General features: G+C 47.0%; 8 non-coding genes across 8 annotated transcripts; all 8 read left to right on the top strand.

Annotated features, from left to right (window-relative positions):
* The first annotated feature begins 948 nt into the window (after nt 1-948).
* On the top strand, nt 949-1,020 carry TRNAG-UCC (transfer RNA glycine (anticodon UCC)). The gene has a single exon. It is a non-coding gene; the product is annotated as a tRNA-Gly (tRNA).
* A 3,125-nt stretch (nt 1,021-4,145) lies between these two features.
* On the top strand, nt 4,146-4,217 carry TRNAG-UCC (transfer RNA glycine (anticodon UCC)). The gene has a single exon. It is a non-coding gene; the product is annotated as a tRNA-Gly (tRNA).
* A 1,509-nt stretch (nt 4,218-5,726) lies between these two features.
* On the top strand, nt 5,727-5,798 carry TRNAG-UCC (transfer RNA glycine (anticodon UCC)). The gene has a single exon. It is a non-coding gene; the product is annotated as a tRNA-Gly (tRNA).
* Nucleotides 5,799-7,309: 1,511 nt separating this feature from the next.
* On the top strand, nt 7,310-7,381 carry TRNAG-UCC (transfer RNA glycine (anticodon UCC)). Its single transcript has one exon. It is a non-coding gene; the product is annotated as a tRNA-Gly (tRNA).
* A 4,701-nt stretch (nt 7,382-12,082) lies between these two features.
* TRNAG-UCC (transfer RNA glycine (anticodon UCC)) lies at nt 12,083-12,154 on the top strand. The gene has a single exon. It is a non-coding gene; the product is annotated as a tRNA-Gly (tRNA).
* A 1,511-nt stretch (nt 12,155-13,665) lies between these two features.
* TRNAG-UCC (transfer RNA glycine (anticodon UCC)) lies at nt 13,666-13,737 on the top strand. The gene has a single exon. It is a non-coding gene; the product is annotated as a tRNA-Gly (tRNA).
* Nucleotides 13,738-15,254: 1,517 nt separating this feature from the next.
* TRNAG-UCC (transfer RNA glycine (anticodon UCC)) lies at nt 15,255-15,326 on the top strand. Its single transcript has one exon. It is a non-coding gene; the product is annotated as a tRNA-Gly (tRNA).
* Nucleotides 15,327-18,435: 3,109 nt separating this feature from the next.
* Nucleotides 18,436-18,507, top strand: TRNAG-UCC (transfer RNA glycine (anticodon UCC)). The gene has a single exon. It is a non-coding gene; the product is annotated as a tRNA-Gly (tRNA).
* The last annotated feature ends 2,763 nt before the right edge of the window (nt 18,508-21,270 follow it).

The raw sequence follows: 21,270 nt of genomic DNA, 5'->3' as shown, positions 1-21,270 counted from the left end.
CCAGGCAAGCCCTCACCGGGTGCACCTCTGGCTCCCAGGTAAGGCCAAAACCTGAGCATGGTAGCGCAGGATCACAGAGAAGGAGCGGGTGGGGCTGCTTCTGTCTTGACAAAGGCGTGACATGGCTAGTGACTGAGAGGGCCTTGACTTTCCCCTATGACTGACTGTGAGAGGGGAAGGCGAAGATTTTCTGCACCCAGCATGCCTTGTGACATTCTTAGGCAAATGAGGTGAGAGCCCTGCCAGAATAGCTCCAGCGATCCCATGCCACTCCTCTGAAGGCTCCTGATCTGCATAACCACAGCATTTTGAGCAGGAAGCAGAGTGGCGCAGCAGAAGCGTGCTGGGCACTTAACCCAGAGGTCGATGGATCGAAACCATCCTCTGCTAGCATGGATTGATTTTTTTTCTTGTGAGGACCACTCTCTCGTTTCCACGCTGCCAGAGCGGAAAACAGCAGGCTTGTGCCAGCTTTTTGTGGGAAGAGACTGCTCAACTATCGGTCTCTGCTCAAAGTCAGGGAGACAGATGGTCAGAGAATCAACCCTACACTTCAAAGGAAATGATGCACAGTTATGACCATTAACGAAAGATGGGACCCTCGCACTTCTTTCTGAGCCTGCTTGGAACGTTATTATTCCCTTTTTTTGTCCTGCTATTATCAATCTCCTGTGAATTTCGTGGAGCTGTTTTCTTTCTCTACCCTGCTGTTTTTCCCTTGCTGCCAATATATGCTTATTTCAATGATTTGAACTGCTGCTTTCCCTTTCTCCTTTTCTGCGCAGCTTTTGCATTGGTTTCAATCTCCAGTTCCTTAGCAGTTGCAAGAACTTTTTTCCTGATTTTCATGTTGGTCTGTAAACCAAAAATACCTCTGATACTGGTGCAATATAGTCATTGAACTCAGGGTTGTGATGTCTAGAGTTTAAAAAAAACATATGCCATGGAGCGTTGGTGGTATAGTGGTGAGCATAGCTGCCTTCCAAGCAGTTGACCCGGGTTCGATTCCCGGCCAACGCAGTGCTAATATTTATACATTAAGCAAGCTGTAGCTATTCTAACGCAATATGTTAAAAAAAAGAGAAATATCTTGACCAGATTACTCAGCTATTAGATAAATAATAAACAAAGACATAGGCAGGCATCCCAAAAGCTCTGTCTGCGACTTTCTATGTCCTGAAATTTTTATATTTTACAAACAGCAGTCACCACTCACAACTGCTGGTAATAAATGGGCTGCAGGGGGGCAGGCAATGAAACGGCTAAGCCCTTCTGCCCGACCAGCCTTTAGAACTGCAGCATCTCTGCAGTAAAAAGTGTTTCAGGTCAATATCTCTCCCCTGGAAAAAATGTGCGAGACCCACCACCGATAAATGTGGTTAAAGTCTCCAACATTTTCTGCATATTTGTGCTCTTACCTGAAAGCAGCGCCACCTTGTAGTCATCGCAGGCAACTGCAGCATACAACCAAATTTATCCTAGTGCAAGGTGAAAAAAACCGAAGGGAACAGCCCCTGTCTGCAGCAGGAAGGTTGGCTGCTTTGAATGGACAGAACTTCCAGTCCTAAGTCCACTCACGTCCCGAACACTCCTACCGGGCAAGCCCTCACCGGGTGCACCTCTGGCTCCCAGGTAAGGCCAAAACCTGAGCATGGTAGCGCAGGATCACAGAGAAGGAGCGGGTGGGGGTGCTTCTGTCTTGACAAAGGCGTGACATGGCTAGTGACTGAGAGGGCCTTGACTTTCCCCTATGACTGACTGTGAGAGGGGAAGGCGAAGATTTTCTGCACCCAGCATGCCTTGTGACATTCTTAGGCAAATGAGGTGAGAGCCCTGCCAGAATAGCTCCAGCGATCCCATGCCACTCCTCTGAAGGCTCCTGATCTGCATAACCACACCATTTTGAGCAAGAAGCAGAGTGGCGCAGCGGAAGCGTGCTGGGCCCATAACCCAGAGGTCGATGGATCGAAACCATCCTCTGCTAGCATGGATTGATTTTTTTTCTTGTGAGGACCACTCTCTCGTTTCCACGCTGCCAGAGCGGAAAACAGCAGGCTTGTGCCAGCTTTTTGTGGGAAGAGACTGCTCAACTATCGGTCTCTGCTCAAAGTCAGGGAGACAGATGGTCAGAGAATCAACCCTACACTTCAAAGGAAATGATGCACAGTTATGACCATTAACGAAAGATGGGACCCTCGCACTTCTTTCTGAGCCTGCTTGGAACGTTATTATTCCCTTTTTTTGTCCTGCTATTATCAATCTCCTGTGAATTTCGTGGAGCTGTTTTCTTTCTCTACCCTGCTGTTTTTCCCTTGCTGCCAATATATGCTTATTTCAATGATTTGAACTGCTGCTTTCCCTTTCTCCTTTTCTGCGCAGCTTTTGCATTGGTTTCAATCTCCAGTTCCTTAGCAGTTGCAAGAACTTTTTTCCTGATTTTCATGTTGGTCTGTAAACCAAAAATACCTCTGATACTGGTGCAATATAGTCATTGAACTCAGGGTTGTGATGTCTAGAGTTTAAAAAAAACATTTGCCACGGAGCGTTGGTGGTATAGTGGTGAGCATAGCTGCCTTCCAAGCAGTTAACCCGGGTTCGATTCCCGCCCAACGCAGTGCTAATATTTATACATTAAGCAAGCTGTAGCTATTCTAACGCAATATGTTAAAAAAAAGAGAAATATCTTGACCAGATTACTCAGCTTTTAGATAAATAATAAACAAAGACATAGGCAGGCATCCCAAAAGCTCCTTCTGCGACTTTCTATGTCCTGAAATTTTTATATTTTACAAACAGCAGTCACCACTCACAACTGCTGGTAATAAATGGGCTGCAGGGGGGCAGGCAATGAAACGGCTAAGCCCTTCTGCCCGACCAGCCTTTAGAACTGCAGCATCTCTGCAGTAAAAAGTGTTTCAGGTCAATATCTCTCCCCTGGAAAAAATGTGCGAGACCCACCACCGATAAATGTGGCAAAAGTCCCCAACATTTTCTGCATATTTGTGCTCTTACCTGAAAGCAGCACCACCTTGTAGTCATCGCAGGCAACTGCAGCATACAACCAAATTTATCTGAGAGCAAGGTGAAAGAAACCCAAGGGAACAGCCCCTGTCTGCAGCAGGAAGGTTGGCTGCTTCGAATGGACAGAACTTCCAGTCCTAAGTCCACTCACGTCCCAAACGCTCCCAAACGCTCATACCGGGCAAGCCCTCACCGGGTGCACCTCTGGCTCCCAGGTAAGGCCAAAACCTGAGCATGGTAGCGCAGGATCACAGAGAAGGAGCGGGTGGGGGTGCTTCTGTCTTGACAAAGGCGTGACATGGCTAGTGACTGAGAGGGCCTTGACTTTCCCCTATGACTGACTGTGAGAGGGGAAGGCGAAGATTTTCTGCACCCAGCATGCCTTGTGACATTCTTAGGCAAATGAGGTGAGAGCCCTGCCAGAATAGCTCCAGCGATCCCATGCCACTCCTCTGAAGGCTCCTGATCTGCATAACCACAGCATTTTGAACAGGAAGCAGAGTGGCGCAGCAGAAGCGTGCTGGCCCATAACCCAGAGGTCGATGGATCGAAACCATCCTCTGCTGGCATGGATTGATTTATTTTCTTGTGAGGACCACTCTCTCGTTTCCACGCTGCCAGAGCGGAAAACAGCAGGCTTGTGCCAGCTTTTTGTGGGAAGAGACTGCTCAACTATCGGTCTCTGCTCAAAGTCAGGGAGACAGATGGTCAGAGAATCAACCCTACACTTCAAAGGAAATGATGCACAGTTATGACCATTAACGAAAGATGGGACCCTTGCACTTCTTTCTGAGCCTGCTTGGAACATTATTATTCCCTTTTTTTGTCCTGCTATTATCAATCTCCTGTGAATTTCGTGGAGCTGTTTTCTTTCTCTACCCTGCTGTTTTTCCCTTGCTGCCAATATATGCTTATTTCAATGATTTGAACTGCTGCTTTCCCTTTCTCCTTTTCTGCACAGCTTTTGCATTGGTTTCAATCTCCAGTTCCTTAGCAGTTGCAAGACATTTTTTCCTGATTTTCATGTTGGTCTGTAAACCAAAAATACCTCTGATACTGGTGCAATATAGTCATTGAACTCAGGGTTGTGATGTCTAGAGTTTAAAAAAAACATGTGCCACAGAGCGTTGGTGGTATAGTGGTGAGGATAGCTGCCTTCCAAGCAGTTGACCCGGGTTCGATTCCCGGCCAACGCAGTGCTAATATTTATACATTAAGAAAGCAGTAGCTATTCTAACGCAATATCTTAAAAAAAGAGAAATATCTTGACCAGATTACTCAGCTATTAGATAAATAATAAACAAAGACATAGGCAGGCATCCCAAAAGCTCCGTCTGCAACTTTCTATGTCCTGAAATTTTTATATTTTACAAACAGCAGTCACCACTCACAACTGCTGGTAATAAATGGGCTACAGGGGGGCAGGCAATGAAACGGCTAAGCCCTTCTGCCCGACCAGCCTTTAGAACTGCAGCATCTCTGCAGTAAAAAGTGTTTCAGGTCAATATCTCTCCCCTGGAAAAAATGTGCGAGACCCACCACCGATAAATGTGGCAAAAGTCCCCAACATTTTCTGCATATTTGTGCTCTTACCTGAAAGCAGCGCCACCTTGTAGTCATCGCAGGCAACTGCAGCATACAACCAAATTTATCCGAGAGCAAGGTGAAAGAAACCCAAGGGAACAGCCCCTGTCTGCAGCAGGAAGGTTGGCTGCTTTGAATGGACAGAACTTCCAGTCCTAAGTCCACTCACGTCCCGAACGCTCCCCTCACCGGGTGCACCTCTGGCTCCCAGGTAAGGCCAAAACCTGAGCATGGTAGTGCAGGATCACAGAGAAGGAGCGGGTGGGGGTGCTTCTGTCTTGACAAAGGTGTGACATGGCTAGTGACTGAGAGGGCCTTGACTTTCCCCTATGACTGACTGTGAGAGGGGAAGGCGAAGATTTTCTGCACCCAGCATGCCTTGTGACATTCTTAGGCAAATGAGGTGAGAGCCCTGCCAGAATAGCTCCAGCGATCCCATGCCACTCCTCTGAAGGCTCCTGATCTGCATAACCACAGCATTTTGAGCAGGAAGCAGAGTGGCGCAGCGGAAGCGTGCTGGGCCCATAACCCAGAGGTCGATGGATCGAAACCATCCTCTGCTAGCATGGATTGATTTTTTTTCTTGTGAGGACCACTCTCTCGTTTCCACGCTGCCAGAGCGGAAAACAGCAGGCTTGTGCCAGCTTTTTGTGGGAAGAGACTGCTCAACTATCGGTCTCTGCTCAAAGTCAGGGAGACAGATGGTCAGAGAATCAACCCTACACTTCGAAGGAAATGATGCACAGTTATGACCATTAACGAAAGATGGGACCCTCGCACTTCTTTCTGAGCCTGCTTGGAACGTTATTATTCCCTTTTTTTGTCCTGCTATTATCAATCTCCTGTGAATTTCGTGGAGCTGTTTTCTTTCTCTACCCTGCTGTTTTTCCCTTGCTGCCAATATATGCTTATTTCAATGATTTGAACTTCTGCTTTCCCTTTCTCCTTTTCTGCGCAGCTTTTGCATTGGTTCCAATCTCCAGTTCCTTAGCAGTTGCAAGAACTTTTTTCCTGATTTTCATGTTGGTCTGTAAACCAAAAATACCTCTGATACTGGTGCAATATAGTCATTGAACTCAGGGTTGTGATGTCTAGAGTTTAAAAAAAACATATGCCACGGAGCGTTGGTGGTATAGTGGTGAGCATAGCTGCCTTCCAAGCAGTTGACCCGGGTTTGATTCCCGGCCAACGCAGTGCTAATATTTATACATTAAGCAAGCTGTAGCTATTCTAACGCAATATGTTAAAAAAAAGAGAAATATCTTGACCAGATTACTCAGTTATTAGATAAATAATAAACAAAGACATAGGCAGGCATCCCAAAAGCTCCGTCTGCGACTTTCTATGTCCTGAAATTTTTATATTTTACAAACAGCAGTCACCACTCACAACTGCTGGTAATAAATGGGCTGCAGGGGGGCAGGCAATGAAAGGGCTAAGCCCTTCTGCCCGACCAGCCTTTAGAACTGCAGCATCTCTGCAGTAAAAAGTGTTTCAGGTCAATATCTCTCCCCTGGAAAAAATGTGCGAGACCCACCACCGATAAATGTGGCAAAAGTCCCCAACATTTTCTGCATATTTGTGCTCTTACCTGAAAGCAGCGCCACCTTGTAGTCATCGCAGGCAACTGCAGCATACAACCAAATTTATCCGAGAGCAAGGTGAAAGAAACCCAAGGGAAAAGCCCCTGTCTGCAGCAGGAAGGTTGGCTGCTTTGAATGGACAGAACTTCCAGTCCTAAGTCCACTCACGTCCCGAACGCTCCCCTCACCGGGTGCACCTCTGGCTCCCAGGTAAGGCCAAAACCTGAGCATGGTAGCGCAGGATCACAGAGAAGGAGCGGGTGGGGGTGCTTCTGTCTTGACAAAGGCGTGACATGGCTAGTGACTGAGAGGGCCTTGACTTTCCCCTATGACTGACTGTGAGAGGGGAAGGCGAAGATTTTCTGCACCCAGCATGCCTTGTGACATTCTTAGGCAAATGAGGTGAGAGCCCTGCCAGAATAGCTCCAGCGATCCCATGCCACTCCTCTGAAGGCTCCTGATCTGCATAACCACAGCTTTTTGAACAGGAAGCAGAGTGGCGCAGCGGAAGCGTGCTGGGCCCATAACCCAGAGGTCGATGGATCGAAACCATCCTCTGCTAGCATGGATTGATTTTTTTTTCTTGTGAGGACCACTCTCTCGTTTCCACGCTGCCAGAGCGGAAAACAGCAGGCTTGTGCCAGCTTTTTGTGGGAAGTGACTGCTCAACTATCGGTCTCTGCTCAAAGTCAGGGAGACAGATGGTCAGAGAATCAACCCTACACTTCAAAGGAAATGATGCACAGTTATGACCATTAACGAAAGATGGGACCCTCGCACTTCTTTCTGAGCCTGCTTGGAACGTTATTATTCCCTTTTTTTGTCCTGCTATTATCAATCTCCTGTGAATTTCGTGGTGCTGTTTTCTTTCTCTACCCTGCTGTTTTTCCCTTGCTGCCAATATATGCTTATTTCAATGATTTGAACTGCTGCTTTCCCTTTCTCCTTTTCTGCGCAGCTTTTGCATTGGTTTCAATCTCCAGTTCCTTAGCAGTTGCAAGAACTTTTTTCCTGATTTTCATGTTGGTCTGTAAACCAAAAATACCTCTGATACTGGTGCAATATAGTCATTGAACTCAGGGTTGTGATGTCTAGAGTTTAAAAAAAACATATGCCACGGAGCGTTGGTGGTATAGTGGTGAGCATAGCTGCCTTCCAAGCAGTTGACCCGGGTTCGATTCCCGGCCAACGCAGTGCTAATATTTATACATTAAGCAAGCTGTAGCTATTCTAACGCAATATGTTAAAAAAAAGAGAAATATCTTGACCAGATTACTCAGCTATTAGATAAATAATAAACAAAGACATAGGCAGGCATCCCAAAAGCTCCGTCTGTGACTTTCTATGTCCTGAAATTTTTATATTTTACAAACAGCAGTCACCACTCACAACTGCTGGTAATAAATGGGCTGCAGGGGGTCAGGCAATGAAACGGCTAAGCCCTTCTGCCCGACCAGCCTTTAGAACTGCAGCATCTCTGCAGTAAAAAGAGATTCAGGTCAATATCTCTCCCCTGGAAAAAATGTGCGAGACCCACCACCGATAAATGTGGCAAAAGTCCCCAACATTTTCTGCATATTTGTGCTCTTACCTGAAAGCAGCGCTGCCTTGTAGTCATCGCAGGCAACTGCAGCATACAACCAAATTTATCGGAGAGCAAGGTGAACGAAACCCAAGGGAACAGCCCCTGTCTGCAGCAGGAAGGTTGGCTGCTTCGAATGGACAGAAATTCCAGTCCTAAGTCCACTCACGTCCCAAACGCTCCCAAACACTCTCACCGGGTGCACCTCTGGCTCCCAGGTAAGGCCAAAACCTGAGCATGGTAGCGCAGGATCACAGAGAAGGAGCTGGTGGGGGTGCTTCTGTCTTGACAAAGGCGTGACATGGCTAGTGACTGAGAGGACCTTGACTTTCCCCTATGACTGACTGTGAGAGGGGAAGGCGAAGATTTTCTGCACCCAGCATGCCTTGTGACATTCTTAGGCAAATGAGGTGAGAGCCCTGCCAGAATAGCTCCAGCGATCCCATGCCACTCCTCTGAAGGCTCCTGATCTGCATAACCACAGCATTTTGAGCAGGAAGCAGAGTGGCGCAGCGGAAGCGTGCTGGGCCCATAACCCAGAGGTCGATGGATCGAAACCATCCTCTGCTAGCATGGATTGATTTTTTTTCTTGTGAGGACCACTCTCTCGTTTCCACGCGGCCAGAGCGGAAAACAGCAGGCTTGTGCCAGCTTTTTGTGGGAAGAGACTGCTCAACTATCGGTCTCTGCTCAAAGTCAGGGAGACAGATGGTCAGAGAATCAACCCTACACTTCAAAGGAAATGATGCACAGTTATGACCATTAACGAAAGATGGGACCCTCGCACTTCTTTCTGAGCCTGCTTGGAACGTTATTATTCCCTTTTTTTGTCCTGCTATTATCAATCTCCTGTGAATTTCGTGGAGCTGTTTTCTTTCTCTACCCTGCTGTTTTTCCCTTGCTGCCAATATATGCTTATTTCAATGATTTGAACTGCTGCTTTCTCTTTCTCCTTTTCTGCGCAGCTTTTGCATTGGTTTCAATCTCCAGTTCCTTAGCAGTTGCAAGAACTTTTTTCCTGATTTTCATGTTGGTCTGTAAACCAAAAATACCTCTGATACTGGTGCAATATAGTCATTGAACTCAGGGTTGTGATGTCTAGAGTTTAAAAAAAACATTTGCCACGGAGCGTTGGTGGTATAGTGGTGAGCATAGCTGCCTTCCAAGCAGTTAACCCGGGTTCGATTCCCGCCCAACGCAGTGCTAATATTTATACATTAAGCAAGCTGTAGCTATTCTAACGCAATATGTTAAAAAAAAGAGAAATATCTTGACCAGATTACTCAGCTTTTAGATAAATAATAAACAAAGACATAGGCAGGCATCCCAAAAGCTCCTTCTGCGACTTTCTATGTCCTGAAATTTTTATATTTTACAAACAGCAGTCACCACTCACAACTGCTGGTAATAAATGGGCTGCAGGGGGGCAGGCAATGAAACGGCTAAGCCCTTCTGCCCGACCAGCCTTTAGAACTGCAGCATCTCTGCAGTAAAAAGTGTTTCAGGTCAATATCTCTCCCCTGGAAAAAATGTGCGAGACCCACCACCGATAAATGTGGCAAAAGTCCCCAACATTTTCTGCATATTTGTGCTCTTACCTGAAAGCAGCGCCACCTTGTAGTCATCGCAGGCAACTGCAGCATACAACCAAATTTATCCGAGAGCAAGGTGAAAGAAACCCAAGGGAACAGCCCCTGTCTGCAGCAGGAAGGTTGGCTGCTTCGAATGGACAGAACTTCCAGTCCTAAGTCCACTCACGTCCCAAACGCTCCCAAACGCTCATACCGGGCAAGCCCTCACCGGGTGCACCTCTGGCTCCCAGGTAAGGCCAAAACCTGAGCATGGTAGCGCAGGATCACAGAGAAGGAGCGGGTGGGGGTGCTTCTGTCTTGACAAAGGCGTGACATGGCTAGTGACTGAGAGGGCCTTGACTTTCCCCTATGACTGACTGTGAGAGGGGAAGGCGAAGATTTTCTGCACCCAGCATGCCTTGTGACATTCTTAGGCAAATGAGGTGAGAGCCCTGCCAGAATAGCTCCAGCGATCCCATGCCACTCCTCTGAAGGCTCCTGATCTGCATAACCACAGCATTTTGAACAGGAAGCAGAGTGGCGCAGCAGAAGCGTGCTGGCCCATAACCCAGAGGTCGATGGATCGAAACCATCCTCTGCTGGCATGGATTGATTTATTTTCTTGTGAGGACCACTCTCTCGTTTCCACGCTGCCAGAGCGGAAAACAGCAGGCTTGTGCCAGCTTTTTGTGGGAAGAGACTGCTCAACTATCGGTCTCTGCTCAAAGTCAGGGAGACAGATGGTCAGAGAATCAACCCTACACTTCAAAGGAAATGATGCACAGTTATGACCATTAACGAAAGATGGGACCCTTGCACTTCTTTCTGAGCCTGCTTGGAACATTATTATTCCCTTTTTTTGTCCTGCTATTATCAATCTCCTGTGAATTTCGTGGAGCTGTTTTCTTTCTCTACCCTGCTGTTTTTCCCTTGCTGCCAATATATGCTTATTTCAATGATTTGAACTGCTGCTTTCCCTTTCTCCTTTTCTGCACAGCTTTTGCATTGGTTTCAATCTCCAGTTCCTTAGCAGTTGCAAGACATTTTTTCCTGATTTTCATGTTGGTCTGTAAACCAAAAATACCTCTGATACTGGTGCAATATAGTCATTGAACTCAGGGTTGTGATGTCTAGAGTTTAAAAAAAACATGTGCCACAGAGCGTTGGTGGTATAGTGGTGAGGATAGCTGCCTTCCAAGCAGTTGACCCGAGTTCGATTCCCGGCCAACGCAGTGCTAATATTTATACATTAAGAAAGCAGTAGCTATTCTAACGCAATATCTTAAAAAAAGAGAAATATCTTGACCAGATTACTCAGCTATTAGATAAATAATAAACAAAGACATAGGCAGGCATCCCAAAAGCTCCGTCTGCAACTTTCTATGTCCTGAAATTTTTATATTTTACAAACAGCAGTCACCACTCACAACTGCTGGTAATAAATGGGCTACAGGGGGGCAGGCAATGAAACGGCTAAGCCCTTCTGCCCGACCAGCCTTTAGAACTGCAGCATCTCTGCAGTAAAAAGTGTTTCAGGTCAATATCTCTCCCCTGGAAAAAATGTGCGAGACCCACCACCGATAAATGTGGCAAAAGTCCCCAACATTTTCTGCATATTTGTGCTCTTACCTGAAAGCAGCGCCACCTTGTAGTCATCGCAGGCAACTGCAGCATACAACCAAATTTATCCGAGAGCAAGGTGAAAGAAACCCAAGGGAACAGCCCCTGTCTGCAGCAGGAAGGTTGGCTGCTTTGAATGGACAGAACTTCCAGTCCTAAGTCCACTCACGTCCCGAACGCTCCCCTCACCGGGTGCACCTCTGGCTCCCAGGTAAGGCCAAAACCTGAGCATGGTAGTGCAGGATCACAGAGAAGGAGCGGGTGGGGGTGCTTCTGTCTTGACAAAGGTGTGACATGGCTAGTGACTGAGAGGGCCTTGACTTTCCCCTATGACTGACTGTGAGAGGGGAAGGCGAAGATTTTCTGCACCCAGCATGCCTTGTGACATTCTTAGGCAAATGAGGTGAGAGCCCTGCCAGAATAGCTCCAGCGATCCCATGCCACTCCTCTGAAGGCTCCTGATCTGCATAACCACAGCATTTTGAGCAGGAAGCAGAGTGGCGCAGCGGAAGCGTGCTGGGCCCATAACCCAGAGGTCGATGGATCGAAACCATCCTCTGCTAGCATGGATTGATTTTTTTTCTTGTGAGGACCACTCTCTCGTTTCCACGCTGCCAGAGCGGAAAACAGCAGGCTTGTGCCAGCTTTTTGTGGGAAGAGACTGCTCAACTATCGGTCTCTGCTCAAAGTCAGGGAGACAGATGGTCAGAGAATCAACCCTACACTTCGAAGGAAATGATGCACAGTTATGACCATTAACGAAAGATGGGACCCTCGCACTTCTTTCTGAGCCTGCTTGGAACGTTATTATTCCCTTTTTTTGTCCTGCTATTATCAATCTCCTGTGAATTTCGTGGAGCTGTTTTCTTTCTCTACCCTGCTGTTTTTCCCTTGCTGCCAATATATGCTTATTTCAATGATTTGAACTTCTGCTTTCCCTTTCTCCTTTTCTGCGCAGCTTTTGCATTGGTTCCAATCTCCAGTTCCTTAGCAGTTGCAAGAACTTTTTTCCTGATTTTCATGTTGGTCTGTAAACCAAAAATACCTCTGATACTGGTGCAATATAGTCATTGAACTCAGGGTTGTGATGTCTAGAGTTTAAAAAAAACATATGCCACGGAGCGTTGGTGGTATAGTGGTGAGCATAGCTGCCTTCCAAGCAGTTGACCCGGGTTTGATTCCCGGCCAACGCAGTGCTAATATTTATACATTAAGCAAGCTGTAGCTATTCTAACGCAATATGTTAAAAAAAAGAGAAATATCTTGACCAGATTACTCAGTTATTAGATAAATAATAAACAAAGACATAGGCAGGCATCCCAAAAGCTCCGTCTGCGACTTTCTATGTCCTGAAATTTTTATATTTTACAAACAGCAGTCACCACTCACAACTGCTGGTAATAAATGGGCTGCAGGGGGGCAGGCAATGAAAGGGCTAAGCCCTTCTGCCCGACCAGCCTTTAGAACTGCAGCATCTCTGCAGTAAAAAGTGTTTCAGGTCAATATCTCTCCCCTGGAAAAAATGTGCGAGACCCACCACCGATAAATGTGGCAAAAGTCCCCAACATTTTCTGCATATTTGTGCTCTTACCTGAAAGCAGCGCCACCTTGTAGTCATCGCAGGCAACTGCAGCATACAACCAAATGTATCCGAGAGCAAGGTGAAAGAAACCCAAGGGAAAAGCCCCTGTCTGCAGCAGGAAGGTTGGCTGCTTTGAATGGACAGAACTTCCAGTCCTAAGTCCACTCACGTCCCGAACGCTCCCCTCACCGGGTGCACCTCTGGCTCCCAGGTAAGGCCAAAACCTGAGCATGGTAGCGCAGGATCACAGAGAAGGAGCGGGTGGGGGTGCTTCTGTCTTGACAAAGGCGTGACATGGCTAGTGACTGAGAGGGCCTTGACTTTCCCCTATGACTGACTGTGAGAGGGGAAGGCGAAGATTTTCTGCACCCAGCATGCCTTGTGACATTCTTAGGCAAATGAGGTGAGAGCCCTGCCAGAATAGCTCCAGCGATCCCATGCCACTCCTCTGAAGGCTCCTGATCTGCATAACCACAGCTTTTTGAGCAGGAAGCAGAGTGGCGCAGCGGAAGCGTGCTGGGCCCATAACCCAGAGGTCGATGGATCGAAACCATCCTCTGCTAGCATGGATTGATTTTTTTTTCTTGTGAGGACCACTCTCTCGTTTCCACGCTGCCAGAGCGGAAAACAGCAGGCTTGTGCCAGCTTTTTGTGGGAAGTGACTGCTCAACTATCGGTCTCTGCTCAAAGTCAGGGAGACAGATGGTCAGAGAATCAACCCTACACTTCAAAGGAAATGATGCACAGTTATGACCATTAACGAAAGATGGGACCCTCGCACTTCTTTCTGAGCCTGCTTGGAACGTTATTATTCCCTTTTTTTGTCCTGCTATTATCAATCTCCTGTGAATTTCGTGGTGCTGTTTTCTTTCTCTACCCTGCTGTTTTTCCCTTGCTGCCAATATATGCTTATTTCAATGATTTGAACTGCTGCTTTCCCTTTCTCCTTTTCTGCGCAGCTTTTGCATTGGTTTCAATCTCCAGTTCCTTAGCAGTTGCAAGAACTTTTTTCCTGATTTTCATGTTGGTCTGTAAACCAAAAATACCTCTGATACTGGTGCAATATAGTCATTGAACTCAGGGTTGTGATGTCTAGAGTTTAAAAAAAACATATGCCACGGAGCGTTGGTGGTATAGTGGTGAGCATAGCTGCCTTCCAAGCAGTTGACCCGGGTTCGATTCCCGGCCAACGCAGTGCTAATATTTATACATTAAGCAAGCTGTAGCTATTCTAACGCAATATGTTAAAAAAAAGAGAAATATCTTGACCAGATTACTCAGCTATTAGATAAATAATAAACAAAGACATAGGCAGGCATCCCAAAAGCTCCGTCTGTGACTTTCTATGTCCTGAAATTTTTATATTTTACAAACAGCAGTCACCACTCACAACTGCTGGTAATAAATGGGCTGCAGGGGGTCAGGCAATGAAACGGCTAAGGCCTTCTGCCCGACCAGCCTTTAGAACTGCAGCATCTCTGCAGTAAAAAGAGATTCAGGTCAATATCTCTCCCCTGGAAAAAATGTGCGAGACCCACCACCGATAAATGTGGCAAAAGTCCCCAACATTTTCTGCATATTTGTGCTCTTACCTGAAAGCAGCGCTGCCTTGTAGTCATCGCAGGCAACTGCAGCATACAACCAAATTTATCGGAGAGCAAGGTGAACGAAACCCAAGGGAACAGCCCCTGTCTGCAGCAGGAAGGTTGGCTGCTTCGAATGGACAGAAATTACAGTCCTAAGTCCACTCACGTCCCAAACGCTCCCAAACACTCTCACCGGGTGCACCTCTGGCTCCCAGGTAAGGCCAAAACCTGAGCATGGTAGCGCAGGATCACAGAGAAGGAGCGGGTGGGGGTGCTTCTGTCTTGACAAAGGCGTGACATGGCTAGTGACTGAGAGGACCTTGACTTTCCCCTATGACTGACTGTGAGAGGGGAAGGCGAAGATTTTCTGCACCCAGCATGCCTTGTGACATTCTTAGGCAAATGAGGTGAGAGCCCTGCCAGAATAGCTCCAGCGATCCCATGCCACTCCTCTGAAGGCTCCTGATCTGCATAACCACAGCATTTTGAGCAGGAAGCAGAGTGGCGCAGCGGAAGCGTGCTGGGCCCATAACCCAGAGGTCAATGGATCGAAACCATCCTCTGCTAGCATGGATTGATTTTTTTTCTTGTGAGGACCACTCTCTCGTTTCCACGCGGCCAGAGCGGAAAACAGCAGGCTTGTGCCAGCTTTTTGTGGGAAGAGACTGCTCAACTATCGGTCTCTGCTCAAAGTCAGGGAGACAGATGGTCAGAGAATCAACCCTACACTTCAAAGGAAATGATGCACAGTTATGACCATTAACGAAAGATGGGACCCTCGCACTTCTTTCTGAGCCTGCTTGGAACGTTATTATTCCCTTTTTTTGTCCTGCTATTATCAATCTCCTGTGAATTTCGTGGAGCTGTTTTCTTTCTCTACCCTGCTGTTTTTCCCTTGCTGCCAATATATGCTTATTTCAATGATTTGAACTGCTGCTTTCTCTTTCTCCTTTTCTGCGCAGCTTTTGCATTGGTTTCAATCTCCAGTTCCTTAGCAGTTGCAAGAACTTTTTTCCTGATTTTCATGTTGGTCTGTAAACCAAAAATACCTCTGATACTGGTGCAATATAGTCATTGAACTCAGGGTTGTGATGTCTAGAGTTTAAAAAAAACATATGCCACGGAGCGTTGGTGGTATAGTGGTGAGCATAGCTGCCTTCCAAGCAGTTGACCCGGGTTTGATTCCCGGCCAACGCAGTGCTAATATTTATACATTAAGCCAGCTGTAGCTATTCTAACGCAATATGTTAAAAAAAAGAGAAATATCTTGACCAGATTACTCAGCTATTAGATAAATAATAAACAAAGACATAGGCAGGCATCCCAAAAGCTCAGTCTGCGACTTTCTATGTCCTGAAATTTTTCTATTTTACAAACAGCAGTCACCACTCACAACTGCTGGTAATAAATGGGCTGCAGGGGGGCAGGCAATGAAACGGCTAAGCCCTTCTGCCCGACCAGCCTTCACCTCAGCATCTCTGCAGTAAAAAGTGTTTCAGGTCAATATCTTTCCCCTGGAAAAAATGTGCGAGACCCACCACCGATAAATGTGGCAAAAGTCCCCAACATTTTCTGCATATTTGTGCTCTTACCTGAAAGCAGCGCCACCTTGTAGTCATCGCAGGCAACTGCAGCATACAACCAAATTTATCCGAGAGCAAGGTGATAGAAACCCAAGGGAACAGCCCCTGTCTGCAGCAGGAAGGTTGGCTGCTTCGAATGGAGAGAACTTCCAGTCCTAAGTCCACTCATGTCCCAAACGCTCCCACCGGGTGCACCTCTGGCTCCCAGGTAAGGCCAAAACCTGAGCATGGTAGCGCAGGATCACAGAGAAGGAGCGGGTGGGGGTGCTTCTGTCTTGACAAAGGCGTGACATGGCTAGTGACTGAGAGGGCCTTGACTTTCCCCTATGACTGACTGTGAGAGGGGAAGGTGAAGATTTTCTGCACCCAGCATGCCTTGTGACATTCTTAGGCAAATGAGGTGAGAGCCCTGCCAGAATAGCTCCAGCGATCCCATGCCACTCCTCTGAAGGCTCCTGATCTGCATAACCACAGCATTTTGAGCAGGAAGCAGAGTGGTGCAGCGGAAGCGTGCTGGGCCCATAACCCAGAGGTCGATGGATCTAAACCATCCTCTGCTAGCATGGATTGATTTTTTTTCTTGTGAGGACCACTCTCTCGTTTCCACGCTGCCAGAGCGGAAAACAGCAGGCTTGTGCCAGCTTTTTGTGGGAAGAGACTGCTCAACTATCGGTCTCTGCTCAAAGTCAGGGAGACAGATGGTCAGAGAATCAACCCTACACTTCAAAGGAAATGATGCACAGTTATGACCATTAACGAAAGATGGGACCCTAGCACTTCTTTCTGAGCCTGCTTGGAACGTTATTATTCCCTTTTTTTGTCCTGCTATTATCAATCTCCTGTGAATTTCGTGGAGCTGTTTTCTTTCTCTACCCTGCTGTTTTTCCCTTGCTGCCAATATATGCTTATTTCAATGATTTGAACTGCTGCTTTCCCTTTCTCCTTTTCTGCGCAGCTTTTGCATTGGTTTCAATCTCCAGTTCCTTAGCAGTTGCAAGAACTTTTTTCCTGATTTTCATTTTTGTCTGTAAACCAAAAATACCTCTGATACTGGTGCAATATAGTCATTGAACTCAGGGTTGTGATGTCTAGAGTTTTAAAAAAAACATATGCCACGGAGCGTTTGTGGTATAGTGGTGAGCATAGCTGCCTTCCAAGCAGTTAACCCGGGTTCGATTCCCGCCCAACGCAGTGCTAATATTTATACATTAAGCAAGCTGTAGCTATTCTAACGCAATATGTTAAAAAAAAGAGAAATATCTTGACCAGATTACTCAGCTATTAGATAAATAATAAACAAAGACATAGGCAGGCATCCCAAAAGCTCCGTCTGCGACTTTCTATGTCCTGAAATTTTTATATTTTACAAACAGCAGTCACCACTCACAACTGCTGGTAATAAATGGGCTGCAGGGGGGCAGGCAATGAAACGGCTAAGCCCTTCTGCCCGACCAGCCTTTAGAACTGCAGCATCTCTGCAGTAAAAAGTGTTTCAGGTCAATATCTCTCCCCTGTAAAAAATGTGCGAGACCCACCACCGATAAATGTGGCAAAAGTCCCCAACATTTTCTGCATATTTGTGCTCTTACCTGAAAGCAGCGCCACCTTTTAGTCATCGCAGGCAATTGCAGCATACAACCAAATTTATCCGAGAGCAAGGTGAAAGAAACCCAAGGGAACAGCCCCTATCTGCAGCAGGAAGATTGGCTGCTTCGAATGGACAGAACTTCCAGTCCTAAGTCCACTCACGTCCCGAACGCTCCCAAACGCTCATACCGGGCAAGCCCTCAGTGGGTGCACCTCTGGCTCCCAGGTAAGGCCAAAACCTGAGCATGGTAGCGCAGGATCACAGAGAAGGAGCGGGTGGGGGTGCTTCTGTCTTGACAAAGGCGTGACATGGCTAGTGACTGAGAGGGCCTTGACTTTCCCCTATGACTGACTGTGAGAGGGGAAGGCGAAGATTTTCTGCACCCAGCATGCCTTGTGACATTCTTAGGCAAATGAGGTGAGAGCCCTGCCAGAATAGCTCCAGCGATCCCATGCCACTCCTCTGAAGGCTCCTGATCAGCATAACCACAGCGTTTTGAACAGGAAGCAGAGTGGCGCAGCGGAAGTGTGCTGGGCCCATAACCCAGAGGTCGATGGATCAAAACCATCCTCTGCTAGCATGGATTGATTTTTTTTCTTGTGAGGACCACTCTCTCGTTTCCACGCTGCCAGAGCGGAAAACAGCAGGCTTGTGCCAGCTTTTTGTGGGAAGAGACTGCTCAACTATCGGTCTCTGCTCAAAGTCAGGGAGACAGATGGTCAGAGAATCAACCCTACACTTCAAAGGAAATGATGCACAGTTATGACCATTAACGAAAGATGGGACCCTCGCACTTCTTTCTGAGGCTGCTTGGAACGTTATTATTCCCTTTTTTTGTCCTGCTATTATCAATCTCCTGTGAATTTCGTGGAGCTGTTTTCTTTCTCTACCCTGCTGTTTTTCCCTTGCTGCCAATATATGCTTATTTCAATGATTTGAACTGCTGCTTTCCCTTTCTCCTTTTCTGCGCAGCTTTTGCATTGGTTTCAATCTCCAGTTCCTTAGCAGTTGCAAGAACTTTTTTCCTGATTTTCATGTTGGTCTGTAAACCAAAAATACCTCTGATACTGGTGCAATATAGTCATTGAACTCAGGGTTGTGATGTCTAGAGTTAAAAAAAAACATATGCCACAGAGCGTTGGTGGTATAGTGGTGAGCATAGCTGCCTTCCAAGCAGTTGACCTGGGTTCGATTCCCGGCCAACGCAGTGCTAATATTTATACATTAAGCAAGCTGTAGCTATTCTAACGCAATATGTTAAAAAAAAGAGAAATATCTTGACCAGATTACTCAGTTATTAGATAAATAATAAACAAAGACATAGGCAGGCATCCCAAAAGCTCCGTCTGCGACTTTCTATGTCCTGAAATTTTTATATTTTACAAACAGCAGTCACCACTCACAACTGCTGGTAATAAATGGGCTGCAGGGGGGCAGGCAATGAAACGGCTAAGCCCTTCTGCCCGACCAGCCTTTAGAACTGCAGCATCTCTGCAGTAAAAAGTGTTTCAGGTCAATATCTCTCCCCTGGAAAAAATGTGCGAGACCCACCACCGATAAATGTGGCAAAAGTCCCCAACATTTTCTGCATATTTGTGCTCTTACCTGAAAGCAGCGCCACCTTGTAGTCATCGCAGGCAACTGCAGCATACAACCAAATTTATCCGAGAGCAAGGTGAAAGAAACCCAAGGGAACAGCCCCTGTCTGCAGCAGGAAGGTTGGCTGCTTCGAATGGACAGAACTTCCAGTCCTAAGTCCACTCACGTCCCGAACGCTCCTACCGGGCAAGCCCTCACCGGGTGCACCTCTGGCTCCCAGGTAAGGCCAAAACCTGAGCATGGTAGCGCAGGATCACAGAGAAGGAGCGGGTGGGGGTGCTTCTGTCTTGACAAAGGCGTGACATGGCTAGTGACTGAGAGGGCCTTGACTTTCCCCTATGACTGACTGTGAGAGGGGAAGGCGAAGATTTTCTGCACCCAGCATGCCTTGTGACATTCTTAGGCAAATGAGGTGAGAGCCCTGCCAGAATAGCTCCAGCGATCCCATGCCACTCCTCTGAAGGCTCCTGATCTGCATAACCGCAGCATTTTGAGCAGGAAGCAGAGTGGTGCAGCGGAAGCGTGCTGGGCCCATAACCCAGAGGTCGATGGATCAAAACCATCCTCTGCTAGCATGGATTGATTTTTTTTCTTGTGAGGACCACTCTCTCGTTTCCACGCTGCCAGAGCGGAAAACAGCAGGCTTGTGCCAGCTTTTTGTGGGAAGAGACTGCTCAACTATCGGTCTCTGCTCAAAGTCAGGGAGACAGATGGTCAGAGAATCAACCCTACACTTCAAAGGAAATGATGCACAGTTATGACCATTAAAGAAAGATGGGACCCTCGCACTTCTTTCTGAGCGTGCTTGGAACGTTATTATTCCCTTTTTTTGTCCTGCTATTATCAATCTCCTGTGAATTTCGTGGAGCTGTTTTCTTTCTCTACCCTGCTGTATTTCCCTTGCTGCCAATATATGCTTATTTCAATGATTTGAACTGCTGCTTTCCCTTTCTCCTTTTCTGCGCAGCTTTTGCATTGGTTTCAATCTCCAGTTCCTTAGCAGTTGCAAGAACTTTTTTCCTGATTTTCATGTTGGTCTGTAAACCAAAAATACCTCTGATACTGGTGCAATATAGTCATTGAACTCAGTGTTGAGATGTCTAGAGTTTAAAAAAAGCATATGCCACTGAGCGTTGGTGGTATAGTGGTGAGCATAGATGCCTTCCAAGCAGTTGACCCGGGTTCGATTCCCGGCCAAAGCAGTGCTAATATTTATACATTAAGCAAGCTGTAGCTATTCTAACGCAATATGTTAAAAAAAAGAGAAATATCTTGACCAGATTACTCAGCTATTAGATAAATAATAAACAGAGACATAGGCAGGCATCCCAAAAGCTCTGTCTGCGACTTTCTATGTCCTGAAATTTTTATATTTTACAAACAGCAGTCACCACTCACAACTGCTGGTAATAAATGGGCTGCAAGGGGGCAGGCAATGAAACGGCTAAGCCCTTCTGCCCGACCAGCCTTTAGAACTGCAGCATCTCTGCAGTAAAAAGTGTTTCAGGTCAATATCTCACCCCTGGAAAAAATGTGCGAGACCCACCACCGATAAATGTGGTAAAAGTCCCCAACATTTTCTGCATATTTGTGCTCTAACCTGAAAGCAGCGCCACCTTGTAGTCATCGCAGGCAACGGCAGCATACAACCAAATTTATCCGAGAGCAAGGTGAAAGAAACCCAAGGGAACAGCCCCTGTCTGCAGCAGGAAGGTTGGCTGCTTCGAATGGACAGAACTTCCAGTCCTAAGTCCACTCACGTCCCAAACGCTCGCAAGCCCTCACCGGGTGCACCTCTGGCTCCCAGGTAAGGCCAAAACCTGAGCATGGTAGCGCAGGATCACAGAGAAGGAGCGGGTGGGGTGCTTCTGTCTTGACAAAGGCGTGACATGGCTAGTGACTGAGAGGGCCTTGACTTTCCCCTATGACTGACTGTGAGAGGGGAAGGCGAAGATTTTCTGCACCCAGCATGCCTTGTGACATTCTTAGGCAAATGAGGTGAGAGCTCTGCCAGAATAGCTCCAGCGATCCCATGCCACTCCTCTGAAGGCTCCTGATCTGCATAACCACAGCATTTTGAGCAGGAAGCAGAGTGGCGCAGCGGAAGCGTGCTGGGCCCATAACCCAGAGGTTGATGGATTGAAACCATTCTCTGCTAGCATGGATTGATTTTTTTTCTTGTGAGGACCACTCTCTCGTTTCCACGCTGCCAGAGCGGAAAAAAGCAGGCTTGTGCCAGCTTTTTGTGGGAAGAGACTGCTCAACTATCGGTCTCTGCTCAAAGTCAGGGAGACAGATGGTCAGAGAATCAACCCTACACTTCAAAGGAAATGATGCACAGTTATGACCATTAACGAAAGATGGGACCCTC

The sequence above is a fragment of the Pleurodeles waltl genome, unplaced genomic scaffold (genome assembly GCF_031143425.1).
Source record: "Pleurodeles waltl isolate 20211129_DDA unplaced genomic scaffold, aPleWal1.hap1.20221129 scaffold_69, whole genome shotgun sequence".
Lineage (NCBI taxonomy): Eukaryota > Metazoa > Chordata > Amphibia > Caudata > Salamandridae > Pleurodeles > Pleurodeles waltl.
Note: the sequence above shows the minus strand (reverse complement) of the source record. Positions and strands in the feature narration are given on the sequence as shown.